Below are 17,205 nucleotides of genomic sequence, written 5' to 3' on the forward strand. Positions count from 1 at the left end.
CCTGTAATTCCAATTTCCCATACAGCAGTATACCATACAGGGCTTTTATACTTTTCATTTTACCTTGATGAATGCATGTTTTTTGTTTAGTGATTTAGTCACTTTTTTTTCCATTTTAATTTGTTTTTAAAAAATGTCTTTTGTGGTGCATCTCATATGAACTGCGGGTATAACAGCAGCATTATTTGGATCTTTAGGCATGCATCTAACTAGAATCCTACCCACTGAACACTAGCATGCAATCAGATAGTGTTTGCATATAAGCGCATTCACTCACACATGTGGGCACACAATCCAGTTATTCCCTTGCAGTTTAACCCTGCTCTTGTGTATTTTACTTTGTAATTCAGCCTAACCGTTCCTGTAAAATGAACAATATTACTCCTACCAATCCGATTCAAACGCTACTTTCCCCAGCACACCTTAGAGGATAAAAACGAGAATCATATTGATTGCAAGCACAACAGAGTCACTTTTTATTAACATAGAAAATTATGTAAATTGCATATTTGCACTTATGATTATCTCGTTTTTGAACGAAGGCTACATTTTTCAAATTGATTTTACTTTTGGCCTTGGGAGGGTTAAGAAGTAGCTTACATGTCGATATTTCATAGCAAAATGGAACACTTCACGTAAAGAAGAAATTTTCATTTCCGCTCTTCCACACAGGTAACAATTTTCTGTGTTGCTTTGAAAACTGTGCCCCCACCCTCATCCATCATCCCACTGTAATAATAGCAAAGCAGTGAGCTGAGGTCTTTCTTCCTGCTCCTGCGTGCTCTTAACCTGGTCTCATGCTGGGTGTAGCTCTTGAAATGCATTTATAAAAAAAAATATTTTAAAGGGATCAGGGGTGGTTGCCAAAGCAACCCACCCAGGGATGAATCAAGGCTATAGATTAATGTATCTTTTTGATTGTTCACCAACTGGATTTGTTCTTTAGGCAGACCAAGAGAACTCTCTTGTCATTTGACTTAAAGAGAATGTTAAGAAACTAGCATTAAGTAATTAAGATGTCATAAAAATAAGTTGTATGTAGAGTATTTCAGCATTGACTTCCACTGTGTAGCATAATCCTCTGTAAATGCTTAGAAAAGCAGCCAATGTACAATAGATTCCATTGCATAGATGCCCAGGGGACTTTCATGTCAGGATAAATAGGTTCAGATTCACCAAGTAAAAAAAAAAATATTAAATTAAATGTAGACTGTTTTTTGTGATAGTGATGGATAGTAAAGAAGGAATACTGGGCTATAGAAGACTGGGCAATATTAAAGCCCTTCTTCAGCTAAAACGTTTTATTTTGTTAGAATACGGTGGTAAGAGTTAGAGTTTTTATTGCTGTCTTTTGTATTTTATTGTTAATTTGGAGCTTCCAACAGAGAGACAGACAAAACACATTGTTGTGGACTAAAGAACAGAACTTCCTGTTCCAGTGGCAGCCATACCCCCATTTCTTCAAATGGGGTCACTGGCACAGGAAGTAAGGGGGTGATCTCTCCATAGTGGGATCACACACAAAAATTGAGCCCCTTCCCCACTCTTTCCATAACTTAAAGAAAAATATTTTGGCTGGAATTATGGTTTATATCTTGTTAAGCTGCCCTCACATAATTCTTCACAGTTCTTAAGGGAAAATTCTATTTAAGGATCTTGAGTTTTAAGGCAAGAAATGTGATCCTGAAGGATGAACCATCAATATACAAATAACAGTAGTGCAAAAAAATGGTAATTAAATGGTAATAATCACCACAAATAAGCAGAGTTGTATAAAGTACTCGAAACCCATACTTGAGTAAAAGTACAAGTGCTCGATCAAAAAGTGACTTGAGTAGAAGTGGAAGTGCTCAATCAAAAAGTGACTTGAGTAGAAGTACTAAAGTATTCAACATTTTTTGTACTTAAGTATTGCAAGTAGTTTTTGTAAAAATGTTGCTACTCAAGTACTGAAAGAAAAAGTACCAATAGTTTTGAAAAAAAAATTGCTACTCAAGTACTGAAAGTAAAAGTACAAGTACTGTATTATGTAGTTATTAAAGAAAGAAGTCAAAAGTTTGAACATCATATTGTCATTTATTATTTCAAATGCGGCTTTTATTTATGCATACAGTAGCATTTATTTTCGTATGCGCTGATAATACACATGTTTTGAGCTTCATGAAGCCTGCCATCTACTGTTTTGGCAGTGGTAATTTTTATAATAGTAACAAGTAACTATGCAGCACAAAAAAAAAAATATCGGAGTAGAAGTATTGAAATCATCGAAAAAATGTAGTGAAGTAAAAGTAGGAGAAAGAAATTCTACTCTAGGAAAGTACAGATACCGCCTTTCGGTACTTAAGTACAGTAGTGAAGTAGTTCTACTTAGTTACTATACATCTCTGCAAATAAGCATCTATGGAAGTGTGAACCCCAGGATAATAAATAACTAAAATCCAACAGAAAAGTCCCACAGTCCCACAATGGTGTGCATTTTGGATCCGGGGTCTTGATGTATGTGAAAAAGGAAGGGGTCACCCCACAATCCACCACCAAAGTGCCAGGGGTATTGCAAAAATGGCCACTCACCAGAACAAAGTGCTTATTCACTCTCATGAACAAGCTAGAATCGCATTGGGTTAATGTAATCCAGAACTGCATCCACTTTCTCTATCCAGCACTCCGCAACCAGGACACCAGTACATGTAGGAGATAAATAACAGCCTCCACTAGTGCAATACCATATGAACTTTTTATTGGTTAAAACAGTATAAATCAATTGCACTCACTTGTAATACTTGAAAAAAACGCACATCAGAAACAACAGTGAGGAGAGCAGCCGTTGGACTCGGGACTCTACTCCACGCCAAGCCAAGTAACGCTGGATGCCTCCGTCACCGTGAGTATAGTTACAGGGAACTACAGGATTTGAGTTTTAGTCTACAGTGGTAGAATTCCAGACAATGGAGTTCACCCAAAAAACAACAGTGATTAAGTGAATATAATGTGTTTTTATAGCTCAATCCATAGAGGAAGCATTGATGTCACAAAATGTTTGACATTTTAAGCTAAGCAAGGGAATTGTATCCATTAAAGCAACCTTTGGGTTTGCTAAATAGTTTGTTTAGGATTCAGTGCAGACTGGGCACCAAACTATCTATTAGGTGCATGCATAAGCCATATTTATGCATTTTACTGTGAGACTTGAATAAACTGTAGCTGCCCCACAATACCATAGAAACCACTATTCCTAATATTGGTTCACGTGGCACAATGCTTTCAATGTTTCAGTCATATAGACCTTTCCCAGCTTCAGAGAAGTTTTTGACTGTGGCCTTGTACTATGCATTGCACTCAAGATGCAGATGTAGAAAATCCAGTAGTGATGCTGCCTGATATTGGGAAATAGTGGAACCCAGATAGTGTCAGACACATCAGTATTTACACCTAGGAAGGCTGTTGGATCTTTTTGATAAAAGCCTGGGCAACTTAATTTAGCTGTAGACTGATATCCACAAGAGAAAATTAGGCTTTCTATTCTTCCTAAATTAGTCAAAGCTCTCTACTTAAAGTGGACCTCCCATGGTAAATGTTTTTTTTTTTTTGGCAAACCCCCTCCCTCCCCAACACAGATGGCTTTAAAAAGCTAAACAATCAGATTGGATGAAAAAAAAAAAATGTGTATCTCGGCTCTGGCTTTCAATGCTTTTGGGGGGCAATCTGTTTTTCTCTGTTTGTCTACCTATAGCTTTTGAAAGCCATCGGTGTTGGAGAGGCAGGGGGCTTGTACAAAATTGGACTTTCTATTTGGTATGGAAGGTCTGCTTTAAGTATTTTGGCAGCCATTATGTATTTTTAACTGGTATGTTTCAATTGACTTTGTTATTGACCTCTAGTCTTACCAAAGCCTTTATAAGAATAAAAAAAAAATTACTTTGTTATAGGATGGTATTTTGCTAAATCTGCAAAGTTGATAACACATGGCTGAACAAATAAATTTAAAAAAATGAATAAATAAAACATGAAAAGAAAATATTGAAATGGCAACAGAGATTGGCAAACAAACACTTTTAATATGGCCAATATAAGCAGACCACAATTCCAGTGAAGTACATTTGGCGTGTTTGTACTTTTATTTTCCTTGTAAACATTAGAAGTGGTGGAATAAAATTAGAAATGTATTTTTGGAATGGGTTATTTGGTGAATTTCCTCTTTAATATCTTTAAATGAGAAAATGTACTGTATATCTATTTCTGTAGTAAAAAAGAAAGCCCTTTCTTTCTTAGATCCTACTCAACTTGGCTAATCCCACAAGCCTTACCAGTACACTTGTTCGGCATGTCCACACATGTGCTTCAAGGGCCAATAGATAAGCAGCAGACTTCTGAGCTATTAGTGTATTTAGTAATATATGGCACTTTTCCACTGCATGGAACCGAACGGTTCGGCTCGCTTTTGTGCTTTTCCGCTGCTGGTACCGCATAGTATAGTGTAGGAACAGTTCGGTACGGTACGGCGGCGCTTTTCCACTGCATGGAACCGAATGGTACGGCTCTCAAAAACAGTACCACCTCGATTGTGGTTCCAAGAGGTACCATACCCAGTACCATATCCCACAATCCTTTGCATGCAGTCACTACTAGCCACTGATTGGTCAGAGAATCCCACCCACCCCATTGTTATCCCACCCACTTAACTTTAGTACTACTTTAGTGGAAAAGCAAACCATACCGTACCGTACCGAACCGTTCCAACACCGTACCATGGGGTACGAGCAGTGGAAAAGCAAACCGGGCCAAGCAGGGCCGAGTAGAGCCGAGCCGGTACTTGCAGTGGAAAAGTGCCAATAGTGCCATGACAGGGATGTGCAAACTGCAGTAAACTACTGACGCCAATTAAATGTCAACAAAATTGTTGTATTGTTGGAAGATCAGTTAAAGGTGAACTCTGATTTGTTGATATAGAATACCTCATTTTGCTCTTTGCCTTTTCGAAAAAGCCCAAACCCATTTTGCCTAGATATGAACATCTAGCACTCTAATTACTCTAAAATTAAAATATTACTTTACAAGAAAAATAAATTGTATGCAATGCTAAATTTGCGTCATAATAGTTTAATCACTGCACTGGAATTGCATTGGTCTAGCCTGGAAAAACTAGGACATATGGCATCCTTAATGTATGTAACAAACCTAGGGAGGAGCAAAACACCTCTAGTAATTAATGGCAGCTAAGATACATGTGTTCATGTTTTATACATTTGTAGTTTAGTGTGTCAATTAAGGATATATACATGTATTTAGATTACTATTAGCAGCACAATACAAAATCACTTTTAGGACTTTATTGGCGACAAACATTATCATTGTCAAATAAATTAAAATTAAATACGAAAAAAAAATGACATGTTAAAATGTTCTCATAAATACAAAGCTAAATGTTTTGTGTAATGTTGAGTGTAAAATGTAGGATCAGTATGCACCGTTCATCTCTAGGGAAGTCTGTCAGTGAGATCTCGGCACCTTCTAGCTCCTACATAAAATGTAGTTTCTCTCTCTTGTGGGTATGAGCGACACAACACAGAAGGGACAAGCCTTTGTGCCAGCAGGACACATTAGTAAAATATCTCCTGACACTTCATTTTTCTTACAAAGTCTAACTCCACCTTTTAGCCCTTGAAGCTGTAGAGTGCTTTTGTTGGAAACAGCCTTTGTGTACCTGTGCTGGCAATAATAGTTCAGACTGGAAGGTGTTCCATTATCATACATGAGGCTGATCATTTTCTTGGTTTCCCAAGCTGCACCAGCTGACCTGGCTCTCTGCTGAATTTTGTATTCATCTGACATTATAAAGGATGTAATCATAGCAATGAGGCCCACCTTTCAGCAAGACTGTGGTCACATCAGTGTGGTCAGACCTGATCTAAAACATTTAGGGATACCAATGATATCCCAGATTATAAAATGGTAATAGGTTATTCAGATGTACTGAAATACTAGATTTGGGTGAACATAACCTTTATTTTATAGGTACTTCTATAGCGCCAACAATTTACACAGCGCTTTACATATACTGTATATTATACATTCACATCAGTCCCTGCTCTCAAGGAGCTTACAAACTAAGGTCTCTAACTCACATCGCTCATTCATACATACACATACCTAGGGCCAATTTAGACAGGAGCCAATTAACCTACCAGAATGTCTTTGGAACGTGAGAGGAAACCCACGCAGGCACAGGGAGAACATGCAAATTCCAGGGAGCTAGTGCCATGGTTGGAATTCGAACCAATGACCCTAGTGCTGCCCAATGTGAAAAACATATTTACTGCCATAGTGGCCAGTGAGGGCATGATGTCTTTGAGACAGTTGAATGATATTCTTTGGGCTTGATTAAGCAAGTTAATTGCAAATTGCTTTTGTTTTGAAAAGGTAGTGCAGTTAGTGTTAGTGTAGGGTCCTACTAAAAAGAGTCTACTTTGTTGCGGTGGCAGGCTTCATATTTTTTGCCTGAAATATGATTCCTTAAATCTTGAAAGCACTGATGGCTTGGAATACACTTTTCATATTAATATATTAAAACGGTGTTCCAGCCTCCCCTCTCCCCCTCCAAAAACTAAAAGTCAGCAGCTACACATACTGTAGCTGCTGACTTTTAATATTAGGACACTTTCCTGTCCTGGAGTCCAGCGATGTCAGCACTGCAGCTGATGTTTCCATGTTTCCAATGCCGCCGCCATTGCCAGTGAGGGAACCTGAAAGTGAAGCCTTGCAGCTTCACGGGCGGGTCCCTAATGCACATGCGGATTGGCTCGGGGAAGGAGGAGGGGGCCAAACTTCTGAGGGACAGCACTGCAGCGCCGTCTCCCGGAAGTGGGGAAGGGTACCTGTGAAAAACAGGTGCTCGTTCCCCCCTCCCCCTGAAAGGTGCCAAATGCGCCACTTTAAGATGTAAGAGTGTTAAAATAAAAGTGGGTGCACTAAAAGACAAGCCCTGGGGAATTTTGGTGGTTAAGCCCAGGGGGGTTCAAGCTTAAAGCTGTGAAGGGGCCCCAAAAATTCTGATAATTGCCCTGTACATAATGGTTGTACTTTACTGCTTCTTCTGACAATCAGTCAGCCAAAATAATACTCTTCTTATGAGATATCTTATCTCAACCACTGTTAAGAGAGTCAGGGAGTAATTCTTTACCAAATCTCAATGTTTACTACACATTTATGACACAGCTTTTATAGCAAGACTATGTAAGAACGAGCTTATAAAAATGTGAAGATCACAAATTTCTTTAATGTAAAAACTCCAATAATGACATAAAATATGTGCTCACTAAAAATACACTATACTTTTTCTTGAAGCGAATACACTTGCTGAGCTATATGTGATTACAGGGTAACCAATGGAGCGTTGCCCCATTAGGTGAAGTACAACAGACATCATTATATGCAATCATTAAAGCATTGTGTCATTGCATAAAACACCAGCAAGGGACACAAGACAAGCAGAATGATTGAAATCAGCAGAGCATTACTTGAGACCTGTAAGGCAACACATTACACTTAAGCCAGTGATCGGAGAAATTGATATATTTAATTACTTGTAAGCTTGTTAGCTTGGGTATGTTCTACCAAATTTGTGCCAACCAATGTCAATATAACTTACAGTACATTGTTACTCTTTAGGATCTATGGTGATTTTTCAGTTCAGGCTGTTTTAGCTGCTAAGATGACTGGTAATATTTGAGAAAGTGTGTATTATTTGGAAGTTGGTTATACCTCTTCTTGATGGACAGAGATAATTGAGCCCTGAAGGCTTAATAAGGGGAAGTGCATTGCTGTCAGCCTTGGCAGTAGGAGCCAAGTTGTCCAGGCAGAATGGCTGATTTATGAAGATTGGTGCAAAGAAAACTAAAACTAGACTATAAGCTGTCCTCATGCCCACGGCTGTATTTACCAAAATGGCAGTCGTGGGCCTGTGCCTAGGGCAGCAGGTATGGAGGGGGCAGTATTAACCTAAACATTTACAAAGTAATAGTTTTTCCCTTGCTTTTTTTTAATCTTTCTGTAATTGTGGCTGTATTTTTATGCAGCGTGTTGTGATACATCACAGCACATTGTAATGCGCTGCAGTCCATATAGTTAAATTAAATGTAAACTTGTGAGATTTCAATATAGTTAAAAAAATTGAAAAAAGGTAAACAGTTTGATGCATTGTAACAACTCATCGCATTGCCCCTATACAACCTGTGGGCCTGTGTTATACAGATCACAGGCACGGCATGCGCCTTCTGAATGGGTCTTTATTTTAGAAAAAGAAACATGAAACTATCTCTCCTTTCTTTGGCTTGTTGGTCTGTACATTCAAAAATTATAGGCAGAAAGCCTGATTCTAGCACTAGCCGGAAAATAATTGAATAATACAAATTGTACCCAAATGTGTCATTATCAAGGCGTGCCAGGGCAGCAGGATGTCTAAATGCAGGCCTGCTTATACTAACCCAGCCAGGTTTTGTGTTTTATTGTCTGCAAAAATTAGACAACATAATTGTTTGATTGCTATAGATAACAGTTACACTTTGGCACATTTTTATTTGCTTTAATATTCATAAGGCAACCCCGTGGTAACTTATTTGATAAAATGTAGTACTAGATGGGTACATAGGGGCATTGTGTGCTAAAGCTGTATTTAAATGTCTCTGTGACCTAAAGTATCCATAAAACCAAGCACCAAAAAGAGTAGGGATGGTCTAAAACCCCTTTTTATTTTTTTCTTAAACAATGGTAGACAAATATGAGGTAGGATTTTAAATACCCCTCCACTTGACACAAATACTTCACAAAATGTGTTAAAAATTCATATACCTCTTTATTTGATTCAGTTAAAAAACATTTATAAAATTATATATCAAAAGTACAAGAACATTCATATTCCCCATCATCCCCATTCAAAGGATGGAAATTGTTTACCAAGGTAGTCTTTTGAGATTAGATGAGAGCAGTCTAAGGTGTTCTATCGGGTTGAGGTCAGGACTCTGCAGGCCAGTCAAGTTCCTCCACCCCAAACTCTCTCATTCATGTCTTTATGGACCTTGCTTTGTACACCAGTCCAAATCATTTGGTGGAGGGGGGATTATGGTGTGGGGTTGTTTTTCTGATGTTGAGCTTGGCCCCTTAAGGAATCAGCATACCAAGAAATTTTGGACAATTTCATGCTCCCAACTTTGTGGGAAATCTTTGTGGCTCCCCTTCCTGTTCCAACATGATTATGCACCAGTGCAAAAAGTAAGGTCCCATGGATGAGCAAGTTTGGGGTGGAGGAACTTGACTGGCCTGCGCAGAGTCCTGACCTCAACCCGATAGAACACCTTTGGGGTGAACTAGAGCGGAGACTGCGAGCTAGACCTTCTTGTCCTACATCAGTGCCTGACTTCACAAATGCGCTTCTGGAAGAATGTTCAAACATTCCCATAGACACACTCCTAAACCTTGTGGACAGCCTTCCCAGAAGAGTTAAAGCTGTTATAGCTGCAAAGGGTGGGCCAACTCAATATTGAACCCTACGGACTAAGACTGGGATGCCAGTAAAGTTCATGTGCTTGTAAAGGAAGATGTCCCAATACTTTTGGCAAGATTGTGTATAACCCCACATGGACCTGAGATACAGAATGGATCTGTTTCCCAATGCCCGGCTCTCCGTTTAGCTGGACAGCATTTACATTCATTTTGCCTCCACTTATCTGTACTGGAGTGTGCAGGCCTTACAACAAGGTTCTACAGAGATGAATAACAGAGAAAGACAATACAGATTGGCACTGCTGCATCTGAGGCATGTGTGTAGGCACACAAAGTAGCAGAGAGGTAGGGGAATTCAGTCCACTAAGAACATGTACAGTAAGTCTCATGCATACTGGATGTTTTGTTAACCCTCCTAGACTCCTTTCCTCCAGGCAGCAAAGTTTTGTCAGAAAAGACGATTGAATCTCGTAAACATGTGTAACATGTTTAGACATGCTTAGGTTCGTCAAGTTCTTAGGAATTAATTCATTTCATTGGCCAGAATAATCATTTATTCAATATTCATTTTTTCAACTAAAACTCTGCTTCTCCTGGACACACTGGCTGTGGGTTTTTTTTCTCTACCTTTAAATACTTCTGCCTCTTAACTTCTCTAAACACGTGTGCATGGAAACATAGGCTAACTTTCAGGAGCATTTAGAGACAGGAAAAAAACGCCAGTATGCATGAAGCTGGAAAGTTATTGAGGGTCCCGTTGTTATTTCGTAAAGGCTGAGAAATGCATCAGAAGCAGGCTTGAAACCTCTTTAATATAGGATGGTTACTTAACCCATATACTCTTCATTATTTGAATCTATAGAAATAGATCTTATTTATATCATTTTTAATTGGCTGCCACTAATCTAAATGCAATGTTTGCTCTAGTTCACACAGCCACTTTAGAACCTGTTCTACAATGTAGGTCCCCATACCTTTATAGCTACATTTATACAATCAACCAGAACCTACTGAACTAGTAGCACCAAGGCTGCTTCCTGCAGCTTTTGAAATCATCTGACTGAACTGTACTTGTTTTTGCAGAAATATAGCTAGTTTTTTCTTCCAGACACCTATAGACAGAAGGCCCTTTGAGTTAGCAATGATAAATAATATAGGATTTGCTCTTCTAGTGATAGGCTATATTCAACCTTATGCTAACAGGGCAAATTATATGCAGAGCTACCATCATTAGTGAACTCGCTATCAGAACCCTTACCTTACTTCTACATCCAGCTCTCAATCTCAGAGTGCTGGCTTCTTGCATACATTTGTCCAAGGAATAAAGTCCAAATTAGCATGGTAATATCACTATGACACATGCAACTCCTTATACGTCTTTATGTATTCTCCGGTTATTAGGCAGACTTCTATTGGCTCATTCAATGAGGGGCAGGGGCAGTCTAAGAACAGAATTTACTTTAATGGATTGGCTTACCCCCAGGATTATTTGGGGCAAACGTTCCATCATATTCCTAGTTCACTCATCACTACTGTTCAGTTGAAGAATGCTTAGGTTTTGTATGTTCTTCAGCTATGCTTAGATTAGCCACAGGCATAACCAATTTTGTACTAACCACCATGGGTACTAGAGACTAGGGACTAGGGCTGCATTCCAAGATAACACCCTTGACTGATATTGGAGATAGCACCACTCAAATGCCACTGAACTCATAGCCTGCTATACTATCAGATGCTAGTCCTCTACACTTAAGCCCTATCTGGGTGAAATTCATAAGAGGGGTGTGTCTCATGGGAGTAGATTGAGCTGAAGGCAGTCTTTGCATTTTTGTTACCAAGGTGAACATCAACAGTGTATGGGCCTGTTTTATCACCGCTATAATGGGAATGTCCCTGCATAATTAAGGGTGAGACCACCCAGAAAGTAGGCATGATATTTGCAGGACCACCCAGAAAGTGGGATGATTCAGGCTGGACCACCTGGAGGGAGGGCATGATATGTGTGGGCCGGGGGGGGGGGGGGGGGGCGGGGGTTGGGGTGCAGTGTCCAGGGGACTGGAATATAGGTAAATATGGACTACTCTATTTTTTATTGAAACTGTTTTTCCATTGCCAGGTAAATAATGATGGCAGCATACTTAACAATTAAAAATGATTTCTGCAGTGTCCCACAGTAGTGTCTGCACCACATTTCTGTAAGTGGGTCACAAATGTGTCCTATGTTCCTGCTTGGAGACTTTAAAAATAGTTTACAGCATATTAGATCATAACCCAAAGGTTGAGTATTAGCTGATAAAGTGTAGATAAATCTATTGACATCTTAAAACCTGGAGAATAAACTAAAATATAAGGTAAAGAGAAGAAGTCTCACCTACCGTTCACACCTCAGTTTCCAAATTCAAGTTTTTACAGCTTGTCATTTGCATTGAAGTTACTTCACAGTTTCTTTTATTCGGCACCTTTAAAGATATATATTTACAATTTGAGAATGACACATGATTCATATTGATTTCAGTTTAGTCTACAGGAAAACGCATGCATATATACATTTCTATTTTTAAAGCCTAACTCCAGCCACATTTTGTAATATTTTTGCATAGAATGGAAAAGTTCAAACTTTTGTCATTTTTTTTCCATTACTCTCATTGGAGGGATTTTACTGCTTCCCTGCTTCCCTGTTGGATAGATTTTTGATCACCTTCTGCCCTAACAGGGACTGAGGGTAAAGTTGCCCAGCAGGAACATAGAAAGCAATAAAAACTTGACAAAGCTTGATCCCTTATCAAGGGTTACCTTTCTGAAATAAAATTTGTTTTTGTTACAAGAATGAATTAGTTTGTAGCTCTTTCGGATGCATTGACCTAAAGTAAGAAAAAACAAACATACACGTAGTACAGTACTTAGGGATGCAATGAATCTCTAATATGCTACATATTGGTACACAAAATAAGGCTTGAACAACAGCTGTCAGAAGAACAGGAACACACCAAAAAAAATCAGAATGCAACATTGAAAGGCCTTGTACCGAGGAGGATTAGGCTGGTTGATGAGCACATACAGAACAATGTACATATTCCATGTGAGAGCAAGGGTGGAGCTGCAAATAAGCCTGACTACTGTAGGGAGGAGGAGTGGTAGAAAGTAGCATCTACATACAAGCAGGTACTTGAAGAGATCTCTTACACCTTAAAGCCCACCTCCAGGAAAACTAGAAGCCCTCCCTTGCCATGTGGCTGAACCCATACTGTTAGAGATAACTGTTCCTTTATTTCTAGGAGATTGAAAAAGCACTTTTACTTACCTGATCCTCTGCTCCCATGGATGGTGTTCCCCTACACTTAAATAGTAGACTGTCCCTTGGATTGATGTAGATCAGCCTTTCTGAACCTGTTTAACACAGAAGCACCCTTGAAATAACTTTCTGATCTCAAGAAACCCATGCTAAAACGTGCTATATATATATATATCACGATACATTAGTGTGATGGTCAGTGGGAAGAATGCTCCTAACACTTGTGATCATTGGGAAGAATTAGCCCCTACAGATAGCTAAAAAGATCAATGGTGTCAGAAGGAACCTATCTGAGAGGCAGAAGTTGCTCATTGCTCAAGAAACCCCTAGAAACCTCTGGAGGAAAGCTAGGGTTTTATGGAACCCTGGTTGAGAAACCCTGATATGAATGATTTCAGAGGACTCTAGACCACTGGAGTGCAGAGGCTGAAAAGACCGGTTAAGCAGCATTAATGATCAGAGTCATAAAACTGCTGTACCTGGTCCCACTAGGCATAAACAAGCAACAAACCCTTGCAGTTTCCAGCCCCACTGCAAGGGGAGATTTCTACTGTTCCTGGAGTTCAGTTTTTAAAACACAAATGGTACCCAGAGGCAGGTGCACTTTGTAACACCTTCCTTTATATGTATAATCATGCCAGTAAATGTAAAGCACTGCAGCCACGTATAGGGGGTGATAGCTGCATAGTTAAAAACAATAATTTGACCTATCAGACCCTTCGGACTTGTAAACCCGGAACGGATTGGGCCGGCTCCCAAGTCCCCGTGGTCCCATGACACCCTTTTTCGATACCCCAGCATTCCCTCCAGCAGTCTCGTGTTCGAGATTTGGACCTTGGAATGCTACGAATCATCGTCGAGTGTCCCAACTTTTGTGTGCCGATTCTTCCTTGTTGCTCCCCCTCAACTCCACCGTACCGGTCGGTGACCTTGCAAGCTGGCTACAGTGGCGCCAGGCCCTCTCCTATGTACGTACCTTGCCCTTGCTGGTTGATGTCCGAGGGGACCCCTCAGCGTTTGACGCCATCCTACTTCAGGACGATCCCCCCACCACACGGTGTCCCTACTGTACTCTTTACTCCTGAACGACCTCCGCCCTGATCTGCCAACCTACACTGCTGCTTGGGACAGAGAGCTGGGCCTTCTTTCGCCTATTGACTGGCGTAAATGCTTTGCTCTGACCCACTCGCTGTTCCCTGATACATGGGTTTAGGAGAAGGGGTTCAAACTTCTGACCAGATGGTACAGGTGCCCTTCCTCGGCTAAATATGTTGACCCTCTCCAATCGGACAGCTGTTGGAGGTGCATGTCATCCAGGGGCACGCTTTTACATAATTGGTGGGAATGCCCACAGATCCACAGATTCTGGAAAGACATTGTTGCTCTGTACTGCAGGCTTCAGATGACCACAGTCACGGCTACACCGGAATTGGCCCTGTTGTCTCTGGTGCCTGGCTCCTTCCGATCAATCAAGAGGGATGTTCTTCGGTTCTTCTTGGCGGCTGTCAGGACAGTGATCCCCAGACATTGGAAAACTACCCACGTACCCTCTAAGCTTGAGTGGGCCCTGGAGCTGGACAAAATCAGGGACGTGGAGAGTTTGTTGGCACAGGAGGGAGACAGGGAGGAACGGTTCTCCGCCATGTGGTCGTCCTGGGACATGTTTAGGTGTTCGGATGGCTTCAAGTCATGGATTGGAGCACCCATGCTACCGAGTGCCATTGGGCTGTAGTGGGATGTGCGCACCCCTCTCCAGATTTCTCTCCCCCATCTGAACTTTCTGGTTGTGTTACTTTATGTCTGTTTCTGCGACACCTTGCTTCACTCTTTTCTATACGCTTCTACTGGAATGTAATTGACTATAAGTGCAGTTCTTCTGTTTTCACTTGTTGCTCCTCGGAATTTCACAACAAAGTGCCTTGATGTAAGCTACTGACTTCAGTACTGGATTACCTCTCTTGTTTCAATGTCCGCTATAGCGGTTTGTATATCATTCTTGTTATTTTTTTTATACCGCTGACACGTGTTATACTGAGTTCTGGTTAGTTACCTTATAACTCTAATCTCCAGTCAGGCCCTCATGAACCTAGAGGTTTTAATTTACTGCATGCACCTATTTCTGACTGCTGCTCTGTACCGTGCTTGACTTATCTGTATGTTTTCTTTTTGTTCCTGCCCTTTCCCATGCCATGTACAATTTTTCTCTCTTTCAATAAACTAAGATTGAACTAAAAAAAAATAACTGGCTGCCTTAACGCAGCGTACCACAATTATTGAAATTATGTTAACATATCGCAAGGTTTTAATGAACCTAAAATGATTTCTCAGCGTCTCAGTCTTCTATACTATGTTGTATACTTGTCTTGCATGGGACAGTATCAATGTAACAGTCTCTGTACACATTCGCCAACATACAAAAACACACAAATGTAAAAGCACACACACAAAATACTGAAATAGCCAGAATCCTGTAAAAGCAGAAAGCAGATTTTCATGTCATCTGTAGTTGTTCATTTTCTGCTCGATTTTTGCAGTATTTGAGATGCAGTGCTGAAAAGTGCCGCTCCGAAAGTCATGTTGACTGTCAAAAAAGCCTATGCAGCTGCTTTGTAGATTGTCCCTGCATGACCCGGTCCCACAACCAGCAGAAAGCTGTCAGGTGGTTTGGAAGCTGAGCTATCAAGACTCAGAGTGCTGCAATATCATTCATGCCAGTGTGTGGCATCACAGGGGCAATGGAAAGCTGCCCAGTTGTCAATCATGATTTTGCACATATGGTTCTGTTGATGCAAAGGATGTTTTTTTTCTGCCAAAATCTAATTTATACTATAGCGTTTTCAACTGTCTAAATAGACTAACTGACAAATCACTGGTTATGAACACTTGGTTTAAATGCAAGACAGAAAAGTCAGACAGAAGTGTTCTGTATATTGATTTAAAAATAAAAGAGGGCACCTTGGCACAGGCTGTACTACATGGATCCACGGTGAAGAGCTGCATGCTGAGAGTTATTAGCCGATTACCACTGGGCAGGAGGACAGCAACACAAATAGTTTGCACAATACATTATTCAATCTATTCTGCACTTAGTTGACATGCTGCTTCTCTGACGCTCGCTAATCCTGCATTTATCCCACTTTTTCATTTTCTTTTTTTTTTCGAACTGCTGCAATAGAGAAGGCCAATCTATACTAAGCTACATTTGCTCAGCTGGTCATAGATTAAGGACATTGGTTTTCCTATTTACCAGTAGTTCTAAGTTCTAACCAAATTATATTTTGTTTTCTAAAGTACAATGTATTACAAGCAACTGCATTTATTTTTTTTATAACATTTTCCCCCTTTTTTACATAACATTTGCATCTTGGTACTGCTGATTTCCTGTAGCCTCTTTACAGCCGATTCCTGACTACGTGTACTTCATGGCATTTCTCAGTACACGTTTTTGGATGGAGATGATAGAAGACCATGCATGCATAATGTATACTATAATGCCAAAAGTATTGGGACACTTGCTTTTACAACACATGAACCAGGGGCGTAACTACAGGGTTTGCAGGGGTTTAAATTGCAACCGGGCCCCATGCTCCAAGGGGCCTGTGCGGCTCCCCTGTACACCTGGATAGGAGGGGCGGTGGGAGCAGCATGTAGAGAAATCACTGTCCTTTTTTGTTCTGCTGTCTCTGGGCCCCTGTGTGCTCCCCTGGCCCCCCCACTGTGCTCCCTCCCCTCTCCTGCCAGCTGCTGCAGGGGATGTGTCACAATAGAGAACCAGGAAGGGGGTCGGTAAATATGTAATTTACCAGCTCCTTCCTTTTCTGAATGGACAGAGTCATAGTCAGTGACATTGTAAAAAAAATAAAATAAAATGATAAAAAATAATACAATTAAAATACCAAAAAATAAAGACTACTGACACCAGTGGGTGAACTTCCGGGCCCTGGCATTCCACCACCGTGGGGAGGCCCTAAAATGGCAGGAAGGGGGTCCACTGCAGAACTTGTGAAAGGGTCCCACTGAAGGACCGTAATAAAGGGCCCCGCAATGAGAGTAAAGGGCCCCAGGATCAGTGGGAAGAGCCCCAGGCTTGAAGGGAAGGGCCCCGGCCTGGGGTCCGGGGGGCCCTTCATGGTTTCTTACAGCGGGGCCCTGGTTCTAGTTACGCCTCTGACATGAACATTACCGTAAACATATAGATAGATAGATAGATAGATAGATAGATAGATAGATAGATAGATAGATAGATAGACAGACAGACAGACAGACAGACAGACAGACAGACAGACAGATAGACAGATAGACAGACAGACAGACAGACAGACAGACAGACAGACAGACAGACAGACAGACAGATAGACAGATAGACAGATAGATAGATAGATAGATAGATAGATAGATAGATAGATAGATAGATAGAT

At 40.5% G+C, this 17,205-nt stretch overlaps 1 protein-coding gene across 9 annotated transcripts in view; it reads right to left on the reverse strand.

Moving 5' to 3' along the window:
- Window positions 1-17,205, reverse strand: part of MEF2C (myocyte enhancer factor 2C) — a 376,634-nt gene that overhangs the window by 308,121 nt on the left and 51,308 nt on the right. For 8 of the 9 annotated variants that reach the window (XM_082261437.1, XM_082261441.1, XM_082261436.1 and 5 more), the window contains exon 2: window positions 11,871-11,954. The gene's annotated coding sequence lies outside the window, so the exon portion shown is untranslated. Of the gene's footprint in view, window positions 1-11,866; window positions 11,955-17,205 lie in introns of all 9 variants that reach the window. The other variant, XM_082261438.1, reaches the window with a different exon arrangement.

Source organism: Pelophylax lessonae, assembly GCF_965119305.1.
Source record: "Pelophylax lessonae genome assembly, chromosome: 1".
NCBI classification, from domain to species: Eukaryota; Metazoa; Chordata; class Amphibia; order Anura; family Ranidae; genus Pelophylax; species Pelophylax lessonae.